Genomic DNA, 12842 nt, shown 5'->3' with positions numbered 1-12842 from the left:
ATTTCCCGCTTTATCTGAAGACGCAAAATGGACAGGGTCCGGAGGGACACGATGTTCAAACCTCTGGATAAAGGCGAAAAAATGTACTCAACATCGCCCTCAACCTGATGGCCGCCTTAGTATGTGGCTGCATCAAGCTGTGCGTAGAGCCCCAGTATGCAAACACCAAGTGTCACTACGTGCTGAGGTTCTATCTGACCCCGGTGTTGCGAAGGATGGATCTGGTCACATTGCCACGGAACGCTCCATCCAGTTGGACTGTGCGTTCGTGGAAATGTTTGTGTGGAAAAACACCTTTGACCACCAATCCATCAGGCAGTGGTCTGCACGGAATGTCCTCAAGTATATTTTTGGAAAAGAAACGTCTGGAAGAGGAAAGACCGGCGGGAAAGCGCGGTCCAAGGCCAAGTCTCGCTCCTCCCGGGCTGGACTGCAGTTCCCGGTGGGCCGTGTTCACAGGCTCCTAAGAAAGGGCAACTATGCTGAGCGTGTGGGTGCCGGAGCCCCGGTCTATCTGGCTGCTGTGCTCGAGTATCTGACCGCTGAAATCCTCGAGTTGGCCAGTAACGCGGCCCAGGACAACAGGAAGACCCGCAACATCCTCAGACACCTACAGCTGGCTGTCCAGAATGACGAGGAGCTCACCAAGCTGCTGGGAGGGGTGACCATCACTCAGGGCTGGGTGCTGCCTAATATCTAGGCCATGCTGCTGCCCAAGAAAACCAGCGCTCCGGGCACCAAAACCAAGGCAATCTGACAGGATTTTATCAAATACCCAAAGGTTCTTTTCAGAGCCACCCACAGTATCATTCTTGTAAATCTCCTCTGTACTCTCTCCACAGCAATTATGTCCTTTCTGTAATGTGATGACCAGAACTGTACGCAATACTCCAGCTGTGGCCAAACCACCGTTTTAAACAGTTCTCGCATTACATATTTGCTTTTGTCGACCAAGAAAGGAAAGCATTCCATATGCCTTCTTCACCACTCTATCTACCTGTCCTGTCACTTTCAGGGACCTGTGGACATGCACTCCAAAGTCTCTCACTTCTTCTACCCATCTCAATATCTTCCCGTTTATTGTGTACTCCCTTGCTTTGTTTGCCCTCCCCAAATGCATTACCTCACACTTCTCCAGATTGAATTCCATTTGCCACTTTTCCGCCCACTCAATTAATCCATTCATATCATTCTGAACTCCACAGCCATCCTCCTCACTATCAATTACACGGCCAATTTTTGTGTCATCAGCAAATTTCCCAATCATACCTCCCACATTTAATTCCAAATAATAATTTTTTTTTGAAGAGATACAGCACTGAAACAGGCCCTTCGGCCCACCGAGTCTGTGCCGACCATCAACCATCCATGTTATACTAATCCTACACTAATTCCATATTCCTACCACATCCCCACCTGTCCCTATATTTCCCTCCCACCTACGTAGGGACAATTTATAATGGCCAACTAATCTATCGACCAGCAAGTCTTTGGCATGTGGGAGGAAACTGGAGCACCCGGAGGAAACCCACACAGACACAGGGAGAACTTGCATACTTCACACAGGCAGTACCCAGAATTGAACCCGGGTCGCTGGAGCTGTGAGGCTGCGGTGCTAACCGCTGCGCCACTGTGCTGCCCGTGTGGTAATATACACCACAAACAGCAAGGGACCCAACACTGAGCCCTGTGGAACGCCACTGAAAACCGCTTTCCATTCGCAAAAACATCCGTTGACTTCTATCCTTTGTTTCCTGTCACTGAGTCAATTTTGGATCCAACCTGCCATATTCCCCTGTATCCCATGGGCTTTCATTTTATAGACCAGACTGCCATGTGGGACCTTATCAAATGCCTTACTAAAATCCATGTAAACCACATCCACCGCACTATCCTCATCAATGTTCCTTGTTACTTCCTCAAAAAACTCAATAAAGTTAGTGAGACATGACCTTCCCTTAACAAATCCATGCTGACTATCCCTGATTAATCCGTGCCTTTCTAAGTGGTAGTTTATCCTGTCCCTCAGAATTGATTCGAATAATTTACCCACCACTGAGGTCAGACTTACCACATCCTTTTAAAATAATAGGACAACGTTCGCAGACCTCCAATCATCCGGCACCTCCCCCATATCCAGTGAGAATTTGAAGATGATCCTCAGCGCATCCACTATTTACTCCCCGGCTTCCTTTAACAACCTCAGATGCAAACCATCCGGCCCTGGTGATTTATTCATTTTCAAGGATGTCAGACTCTCTAGTACTTCCACTCTCATTATGCTTATCGTATCTAATATTTCACACCCCTCTTCTTTTACGACAATGTCTGCATCATCCCTCTCCTTTGTGAAGGCAGAGACAAAAAACTCATTAAGAACCCCGCCCACATCTTCTGGATCCACACAGAAGTTCCCTTGTACATCTCTGATAGGCCATACCCTATCCTTAGTTATCCTCTTGCTCTTAATGGACTGATAAAACATCCTTGGGTTTCCTTCAAGTAGTTGTATCCAGTCCACATCCACCAAATCACCTCTCAGTTTTGTAAAATTTGCCTTCCCCCAATTTAGAACATTTACTTTTCGAGCTGCCCTGCCATTACTTAGCTTTACAAACTCATTATTGCTCGTGTAATAAGTGTAATAAGTAGAATAATTTACCAGTTACTCACCGATCAGCTTCTTCCCCTTTACCATGGAGGCTGAAAAGGCAGAAGAGACCAAAGAGCACCTCCTTCCCCTAGTCAGTGAAGTCCCTCACACATCAACTCACAGCTTTACACTCTGTCCAAACAGCACTTTCTAATTAGTAATTATTCATAAATTACACTAACTAAAACATTAGTAACCTGACCAATTACAAGGTAGCTATTTGAGGGTTTTTAAACAAAGAGCTTTTTTCCCTATCCCAAAGGCTCTTTTCAGATCCACCCACAGTATCTGAAAGGGCTGATTACTGTCTGAAGTCTGCTGTACCCACACCTCTGTCTATCCCTCTTCATCTAGAACAACCAGCGTCATCTTCCATTCCTTTCACCATCATGTGTTTAACTCGCTTCTCCTCATAGACAGTCAGATATCAATGTAATAATGAAATGATCTGTGTCAGTGCTGGCCATTTCCCTGTCCTGATTTCAGACCCCACTCTGGACACTTGTTTCCCATTCCAGGACCTTCTTGTATTAATATTCAGCACCACCTGTCAGTCAGAAACTTGTCTCAATGAACCGATCCTTTTACTGAACTTCCAACTGCTGCTGTCTATTTCTCGAGGGAAAGAGCTGCTCACTGAATAAGGATGTGAGGGGAATGTAACCCGGCTGCTGGTGAGAAGGTCCCGTCTTATCAATCAAAAGCCTTTTATTTTACTACAGTGATTCCCAGATTCCCAGCTGGTCTGTTGAGGATTTTGTTTTCACAGAAATATCTTGTTAAATACAAATCTGATTCCAACATGTCAGTAACAGGACAGAATGGGAACCTTTTAAAAGGATGAAGCAACTATTTCAGTGGCTTCTCACTGTCCCGCTGAACCCTGTGTGAAGGGGAATTACCAATAGTCTGTAATTTATTACTTCCACACCGAGTTTGAGTTATTTGTCGTGTGAAAGATTGCTGAACGGAGTGTTTTACTGTCAGTTACGGATGGGAAGTTGACAAAAATTGGCAAAATAAAGCTGTTCATAAAATAGCACCAGCAATTTGAGGCGGTAAAAGCAAAATTGTGTTTTAAAAGTTTATTTAAACCGCTACGGGAAAATAGATTTTTATGTACTTTTCCAGTCGATCACTTCTTTTCCATAGTGAAATTGGCGGCTTTCACAAATTCCAATATTCTGCCAGGTTCAACCAATGATTTTTTGTATTTTGTGCTTCGAGATTTTCTGATTGAATCATTCATGTCAGCTAATGGCTATGTGGCCTAATGGATAAGGCGTCTGACTTCATTATATTCGATGATGTTATCAGAAGATTGTAGGTTCGAGTTCTACCACGGTCATTTTGACCCAAAGGGATTATGCAGGGCTTTGGGGATTGAGTCGGGGACTGAACAGATTGGAAACCCGACATGGACTTAATGGGGCGCATGGCCTCCTCATGTGCTGTCACTGACTTTCTGAGAAGAGGGTGACCAATCAGAAGTGGGCTGGGGGAACAGCGGGTTCAAACTGCAGGAATTCCAGGTCCCTGAATGACTGAGCTGAAACTGATCAGTTTCACTGCAGGAAACACTGTCTCGGGGGAAATAACATCACAAATAATTCCATTTGACTAATTATTCAATTATAAAACAATGGGCAGATGTGAAGGTGCGATGTTACTTTTCACTGTGAGGGGAGAACCCGCCATCTGGGTAAATCAGCAACTTTATAACATCGTCTGTACGTTTGGAAAAGAAACGATGAAAACTCTCCCCAAAACCCTGGTGTGGTGGAAAGGCTCAATTCAGAGATTGGAATATAACGAGAGCACAACATAAATCATTAACTGATATTTCCGGCATAAAACACACCCCAGCTCCCGTTCCCAGGTCACTGCTGTCCCTATGATGCGGTGGGTGACTCTGAAAAGAGACTTTGTTTTGTGTTTCTGCAGGAAAACCACAAAGATCCTCCCAGGCAGTGAAACTCATCTTCCCAGAATCTCCATACCAGATTGAAACAGAAAACACAAAGACAGTGAGAAAGTTCCAGAGAGTGAGTGAGCATTAAAACCAATGAAATAAACCAATTCTAGAGAGATGTTGGTGCAGTTTTTTCAGAGCGATTGTGGGTGGCTCTTAAAAGAGCCGTTGTGTTCCGAGTGTTTTCACTACATGGTGGAGTTTTACTTGGAGTTGATGTACTTGGTCACTCACTTTGTCCCTTCTCACATTCCGAGCGCTTTGTTGGGTGGAAATATTTATTCAGGCAGTTTCAACAGCTCAGAGCCGACATTGATGCAGAAACCAGAAATGGGAGTACGGGACACAGACAAGGAATTTACGCTGGACCTTTATAAATCTCACTGGTTATAGGCCTCAGTTAGAGCGTTGTGTCTAATTCCATGCTCCACACTTTAGCAGGAATGTCAAGGCCTCAGAGAGGGTGCAGAGGAGATTTACTGGAATGGTATCAGAAATGCAGGAATTCAGCTAATGTGGAAAGTATAGGGGTCTGGGGTGTGTGAAGCTGGGGTCCTTCTTCTTAGAGCAGAATGGCAGTTAATAGTTGTGTTCAACATTGTGAAGAGTTTTTATAAGAATAAAGAAGTTTGACTGCAATTAGACAGAGCCTTGTTGAGATCACACATTATGGGTGGCACAGTGGCGCAGTGGTTAGCACCGCAGCCTCACAGCTCCAGCAACCCGGGTTCAATTCTGGGTACTGCCTGTGTGGAGTTTGCAAGTTCTCCCTGTGTCTGTGTGGGTTTTCTCCAGGTGCTCCGGTTTCTTGCCAAAAGACTTGTTGGTACGTAAATTGGCCATGATAAATTGTCCATGGTTTAGGTAGGTGGGAGGGAAATATAGGATCGGTGGGGATGTGGTAGGAATATGGGATTAGTGTAGGATTAGTATAAATGGGTGGTTGTTGGCCGTCACAGACTCGGTGGGCCGAAGGGCCTGTTTCAATGCTGTATCTCTCTGTGACTCAAGAGATGTGGATGCTCAATCATTGGGTATATCCAAGAGAGAGATCGATAGGTTTTTGGATACTAAGGGAATCAAGGGATCTGTGCTAGTGTGGTAAGATGGAGTTGATGTAGGAAATCAGCTGTGATCTTATTGAATGGCAGAGCTATTTCGATGGGCCGAATGGCCCACTCCTATTTTTTATGTAACGTTCCATTCCTCTCAGGGAATATTTTATTTTCAAAAAGAGAAATACTGCACACACTGGAAATCTGAATAATAACAGAAGATTCTGGAAACACTCAGCAGTTCCAGCAGTATCTGTGGAGAGAGGAAGGGAGGAGCAATGTTTCAGGTCTATAGAAGGGTCACAGAACTGGACCACTAACCCGAGCTTCTCTTCTCCACAGTTGTTTCCGGACTGGCTGAGTGTTTTCAGTATTTTAGGCTTTTTCTTTCTGTATTACATCCTTTTCCCATTTGACTATTTGCTGTGAAACTTTCAGCGTTGTGCTCAATTCTTTGTGTCGTTGTGTTTCCTTTATTTGAAGTAATGTAAATAGTATCCTGAAATGAATTTGCCAAATGGTTGGGCAAATTGTTACAACCAGTTTTTGAGCAAGTTCTCCACATGCACAGTGAAGGATTCCTTCACATTTGCGAAGACCATACAGGACTTGCATATCGATAGCAATGCCGTGTCCATGTGTCATTTGACATTGCTAGCCTATTCACCAATGTACCACTTCAGGAAGCCATAGATATTTGCACTGCAGTGCTATATCATGGTGATCTAGACCCGTCACCATTGTGTGAATCAGTATTCATTGAACTTATGAACTCGGCAACTTGCACAGTTGGGTTCAGTTTTATTGACACCATGTATCGCTGGTGTTGCCATGGGATCCCCTCTCGGCCCAGGTCTCACAAACATCTTTGTTGGATTCCATGATAAACCTTTTTTTTAGGGAATGACACATAACCTCCTACCTCTTGCATATTTCCAATATGTAGATGATACGTTTGCTATATTTGAATCCGCAGCTGCATGAAATAATTTCCTTGCACGTCTTCATGGGCTCCATCCTACACTCAAATTCACCTTTGGAATGGAGCAGTCAAATGAGTTCCCTTTCCTTGATGTACTAGTTGAGAAATCTGCTAAGGGGTTTTCTACCACGGTCTACCGCAAACCTACCTTCACTGGTCAATACACGCGTTGGGATTATTACAGTTCCAGGCGCTACAAGATTGGTCTTATCGACAACCTCATAAATAGGGCTGAGCCATTTGCTCACCATGCAAGCTTGATGCTGAAATAGGGCGAATCAAAGACATCCTGCATTACAATGGCTACACTGATCAGATCATTTCTCACTGTATATCGCACAAACCTATAAACGGGCTGAAGGACGTCATTTTGAGCCCTGAAAAGTGCCCAGTCTCCCTCAAATTACCCTGGAAGGGTAATATATCCCCAGTATTTGAGTAACAGGTGAAGCGAGCTGTTTCCTGCTGTTACTATGCAGGAGCAACAAGTGTGGTGTTCGCCACTAACAGGATGCTGCTGTCAAGCAAAAGAGACGTCCTGCCTATCACACAAATAAGTTACGTGATATATGAATTTTAATACCAGTGTGATGCTAGGTTTCTAGACCGTACATCCCAAAACTGGTGGATTGTATCAAATAACATGTCCCTTCCGCTGTTCGCAATGGGCCCTACCCAACCAACCCGTGCTTGCAAAACTCAAAACACAGTATCCAACATGAGATGTGATTCCACAATAGGACAACATTTGCTAAATAATTCTCAGTGTGCTAAGAATTACGTTGACAACCAATTTAAGACTGTCAGTAGGGCTCGCAGTGTGGTGCACTGGTGTGTACTGTAAACTACATGTATTAATACACAGGGCCCTGTTCTTTGCAGACAGAAAGAACATGCACACATGTTGTGCCAGTTTCAGCTAAACAAAATAAGTGACAGCCATTCACTGGCTCATTCCACAGGGCAATGGCTTGACCAATCAGAGTCAAGCTGCCTGGTTTAAATTTCAAACAAAGCTGGGCAGTTATCTGTCAGTTACCAAAAACTGGTGCATTCTGAATGGCAATGCCTCGACCAATCAGAGTTCACTTGCCAACCAATCAGCACTCTCTTCTCATACAGAAGAAAGTTGTTGTTTTCCCTTAAATTGGTATTCTTGTGGATTGCCCTGCTGAGTGCAAGACGAAAACAACTGGCTACCAAAGTTTGGACAACATTTGAAATCACGAAATGATTACTTTTATTTTCAATATAAAAATATAAAGCAATATGAGAGTAACATTTACAGACAAATTCTATTACCTCACATTGCCTGATTCTTTCACACTGACAGACTATGTGAACTACTGTCCCGATTTTGCAGTTCTCACTTCCAGTTAGCAAATGTCAGCAATCTTTGATACAGTGCAGTTTTCAGACCAGACCGTCAATCACAACATGCAATAATTGTTCAGCTTATGTTGGACTGGTGGGATTTAGAAATACTAGGAATTGAGATGAGCTGTTATTGTATTTAATTATTTGTTTCATGGGATGTGGACGTCGCCAGCCAGGCCAGCATTAATTGTCCATCCCTAATTGCCCATGGGAAGGTGGTGGTGAGCTTCCTTCTTGAACCTCTGCAGTCCATGTGGGGTAGGTACACCCACAGTGCTATTAGGAAGGGAGTTCCAGGATTTTTACCCAGCGACAGTGAAGGAAGGAATGGCGATATAGTTCCAAGTCAGGATGATGTGTAGCTTGGAGGAGAACTTTCAGGTGGTGGTATTCCCATGCATCTGCTGCCCTTGTCCTTCTAGGCAGTAGAGGATGCAGGTTTGGAAGGTGCTGCCTGAGTAGCCTTGGTGCATTGTTGCAGTGCATCTTGTAGATGGTACACACTGCTGCCACTGTACGTCAGTGGTGAAGGAAGTGAATGTTGTGGACGGGGGGCCAATCAAGCGTGTTGCTTTGTCCTGGATGGTTTCGAGCTTCTTGAATGTTGTTGGAGCTGCACCCATCCAGGCAAGTGGATAGTATTCCATCACACTCCAGACTTGTGCCTTGTAAATGGTGGACAGGCTTGGGGAGTCAGGAGGTGAGTTACTCACCGCATGATTCCTATCCTCTGACCAGCTCATGTAGTCACACTATTTATAAGGCTACTCCAGTTCAGTTTCTGGTCAATGGGAACCCCCAGGAAGTTGATAGTGGGTGATTCAGCGATCGTAATGCCGTTGAATGTCAATGGGAGATCGTTAGATTCTCTCTTGTTCGAGATGGTCATTGCCTGGCACTTGTGTGGCTCGAATGTTACTTGCCACTTATCAGCCCAAGCCTGGATATTGTCCAGGTCTTGCTGCATTTCTACATGGACTGCTTCACTATCTGAGGAGTCGCGAATGGTGCTAAATTTTGCAATCATCAGTGAACATCCCCACTTCTGACCTTATGATTGAAGGAAGGTCACTGATGAAGTAGTGAAGAAGGTTGGGCCGAGGATACTACCCTGAGGAACTCCAGCAGTAATGTCCTGGAGCTGAGATGATTGACCTCCAACAATCATAACCATTTTCCTTTGAGCTAGGTACGATTCCAACCAGTGGAGAGTTTTCCTCTTGATTCCCATTGACTCCAGTTTTGCTCTGGCTCCTTGATGCCATACTCAGTCAAATGCTACCTTGATGTCAAGGGCAGACACTCTCACCTCACCTCTTGAGTTCAGCTCTTTTGTCCTTGTTTGAACCAAGGCTGTAATGAGGTCAGGAGCTGAATGGCCCTGGCGGAACCCAACTGAGCGTCACTGAACAGGTTATTGCAAAGCAAGTGCCCCGTCGATGACATCTTCCATCACTATACTGATGATTGAGAGTAGACTGATGAGGCAGCAATTGCCTGGGTTGGAATTGTCCTGCTATTTGTGTACAGGACATACCTGGGCAATTTTCCACATTGCCGGGTAGATGCCAGTATTGTACCTGTACTGGAACAGCTTGGCGAGGGGCGCGGCACGTTCTGGAGCACAGGTCTTCAGTACTATTGCTGGAATATTGTCAGGGCCTGTATCCTTTGCTGTCTCCAGTGCCTTCAGTCGTTTCTTGATATCACGTTGAGTGAATCGAATTGGCTGAAGACTGGCATCTGTGATGCTGGGGACTTCAGAAGGAGGCCGAGATGGATCATCAACCTGGCACTTCTGGCTGCAGATTGTTTCAAATTCTTCATCCTTGTCTTTTGCACTGATGTGCTGGGCTCCCCCATCATTGAGGTTGGGGATATTTGTGGAGCCACCTCCTCCTGTTGGTTGTTTAATTGTCCACCACCATTCATCATTGGATGTGGCAGGGTGTAGATCTGATCCGTTGGTTGTGGGATCACTTAGCCCTGTCTATTACATGCTGCTTCTGCTGTTTGGCATGAAAGTAGTCCTGGGATGTAGCTTCATCAGGCTGACGCCTCATTTCAAGGTATGCCTGGTGCTGCTCCTGGCATGCCCTCCTGCACTCTTCATTGAATTAGGGTTGATCCCCCAGCTTGTTGGTAATGTTAGAGTGGGGGAATATGCCTGGCCATGAGGTTATAGAATGTGGTTGACTACAATTCTGCTGCTGCTAATGGTCCACAGCACCTCATGGATGCCCAGTTATACATTGCTAGATCTGTTCAAAATCTATCCCATTTAGCACAGTGGTCGTGGCACACAACACGATAGAGGGTATCCTCAATGTGAAGACGGGACATCATCTCCACAAGGACTGTGCAGTGGTCACTCCTACCAATACTGTCATGGACTGATGCATCTGCGGCAGGCAGATTGGTGAGGATGAGGTCAAGCATATTTTTCCCTCTTGTTAGTTCCCTCACCACCTACCGCAGACCCAATCGAGCAGCTATGTCCGTTAGGACTCGGCCAGCATGGTCAGTAGTGGTGCTACCGAGCCACTCACGGTGATGGACATTGAAATCCCCCAGCCAGACTACATTCTGTGCCCTTGCCACCCTCAGTGCTCCCTCCAAGTGGTGTTCATCAGTCTTTCGCTGTCTCTTGCTGGTTTGCTCAGTACCTTTCTCTGTCTGTTCCTTTCTGGGTCCTGATAATATCTTCCTGGTTTTCTGTGTGTCTTTCTCTGCCTGCCTCATTGTCGGTGCTGTTACTCCGTGTCCTTGTGTAATTGTGCAGTGAGGGTGAGTCCGTCAGCACGTGTGTTGCTGAGTCCGGGATTCTTGAGAAATCCGACGACAATCCTATTTTGATAAAAACATTGGGGAAATGAACATATTTCACGAATGGGCAGCGAAAATTTAAACCAACAGTAAGCAGAGTGGCGCAGTGGAAGCGTGCTGGGCCCATAACCCAGAGGTCGATGGATCGAAACCATTCTCTGCTATTTATGTTTCGTAATAATGCAAACTGTTCACTTTCAAAACGTCAAGTATTTCCCCATCATAACAAGATGTTTCCAAAGGCACTCCATTGCAATCAGCTTCTTCCTGCGACTGAACACATCAATCAGTAACAAATCACATTTGCTCACACGAACACAAGCTGCAAACACGGACCAGCCGAGTCTCTCCCTCTTTGTCAACCCCTTCCTGCAGAGCCTCCTCCCCACCACCAGATGGTGATGTTGGCCACAATAAAACCAGGACAAATGGTCACAGTGAGGAGACGGTCAGTAACAGAAAATAAAACAATAACAGGGAAAACCTTTACACAACAACAGGGTACATCTTTACACAACAGAAAACATATTTACACACCAGAGAATACATTCAGACAACAGGGAGAACACAATCATACAAATGCCTTGTTTCTCCATCTCAGTCTCGTTGTCTCTCTCTCTGTACCTCAGTTTTGCTTCCTCACAGTCTATTGGTTTTCTGTGTGTTTTTCTCTCTGTCCCGTTGTCGATGGAGTTACTCAGCGTCCTTGTAACATTGTGTAGCCATGCTGAGCCTCCCAACACCTGTCTTGCTGTAATAAAAACAGAAAATGCTGGAAATGCTCAGTAGGTCTGGCAGCATCGGTGGAGAAAGAAACAGTTAACAGTTCAGGTCGGTTTCCTTAGCTCACATTAACTTTGTTTCTTTCTCCACAGATGCTGCCAGACCTGCTGACTATTTCAAGCATTTTCTGTTTATGTTTCAGATTTCCAGCATCTGCAGTATTTTGCTTTTGTACGTGTGTTGCTATGTCTGGGACTGTTTGAGTGCAATGCTATTGCTTTATAAACAGCGTTGAAACAAACATTTATCTCGCTAACACACAGCACTAATACACAGCTGGATATAAACAGCAGCCTGCAGCAGAGGGCGCAGTGGAAGTTTATTCACACAAATAATTCACCAACACTATATTTCCTGCTGCCCACAGTCACACCACGCTTCGTCTTAACACGTTTTACTCTTCATTTGCATCAACATCTTCCTTCCAGTAAACACTTCAATTTGGAACACAGCTTCCAGATCACCTTTATTCACAAACCCAAACACACACCAGCCCAGACTTTCCCCTTCCTGTCAACCCATTCCTGCATCACTGCCTCTCCACCACCAGTTGTTGCTAGAGTCATACAATCATAGAATGGCTACAGCACAGAAGGAGGCCATTCAGCCTGTCGAACCCGTGCTGGCTCTCTGTTAGAGCACTAAAATAAAAGCAAAATACTGCGGATGCTGGAAATCTGAAACAAAAACAAGAAATGCTGGATTCACGCAGCAGGTCTGGCAGCATCTGTGGAAGGGTCACTGACCCGAAACGTTAACTCTGCTTCTCTTTCCACAGGTGCTGCCAGACCTGCTGAGTGAATCCAGCATTTTTTGTTTTTGTCTCTGTTAGAGCAACTCACCTCATTTCACTCCCCAGTCAGTTCAATTTTGGAGGTGGGAAAACTTCTCGAAAGAATAATTCGGGACAAAATTAATAGTCCCATGGACAAATGTCGGTTAATTCAAGAAAGCCAGCATGGATTTCTTAAGGGAAAATCATGTTTAACTGTCCTGCTGGAGTTTTTTGATGAGGTAACAGAGAGGGTTGATGAGGGCAATGCTGTTGATGTGGTCTACATGGACTTTCAAAAGGTCTGGCAGCATCTGAAAGGTCACTGACTTGAAACGTTAACTTTGCTTCTCTCTGTACAGATGCTGCCTGACCTGCTGAGTATTTCCAGCATTTCTTGTTTTCATTATGGCACTAGTTCC

The 12842-nt window shown here is 45.0% G+C and overlaps 1 non-coding gene across 1 annotated transcript; it reads left to right on the top strand.

The window, feature by feature from the left end:
• Positions 1–10957: 10957 nt before the first annotated feature.
• On the top strand, positions 10958–11029 carry trnam-cau (transfer RNA methionine (anticodon CAU)). Its single transcript has one exon. It is a non-coding gene; the product is annotated as a tRNA-Met (tRNA).
• The last annotated feature ends 1813 nt before the right edge of the window (positions 11030–12842 follow it).

Source organism: Heterodontus francisci, unplaced genomic scaffold (assembly GCF_036365525.1).
Source record: "Heterodontus francisci isolate sHetFra1 unplaced genomic scaffold, sHetFra1.hap1 HAP1_SCAFFOLD_278, whole genome shotgun sequence".
Classification (NCBI taxonomy): Eukaryota; Metazoa; Chordata; class Chondrichthyes; order Heterodontiformes; family Heterodontidae; genus Heterodontus; species Heterodontus francisci.
This window is presented reverse-complemented; position numbering and strand designations above follow the sequence as displayed.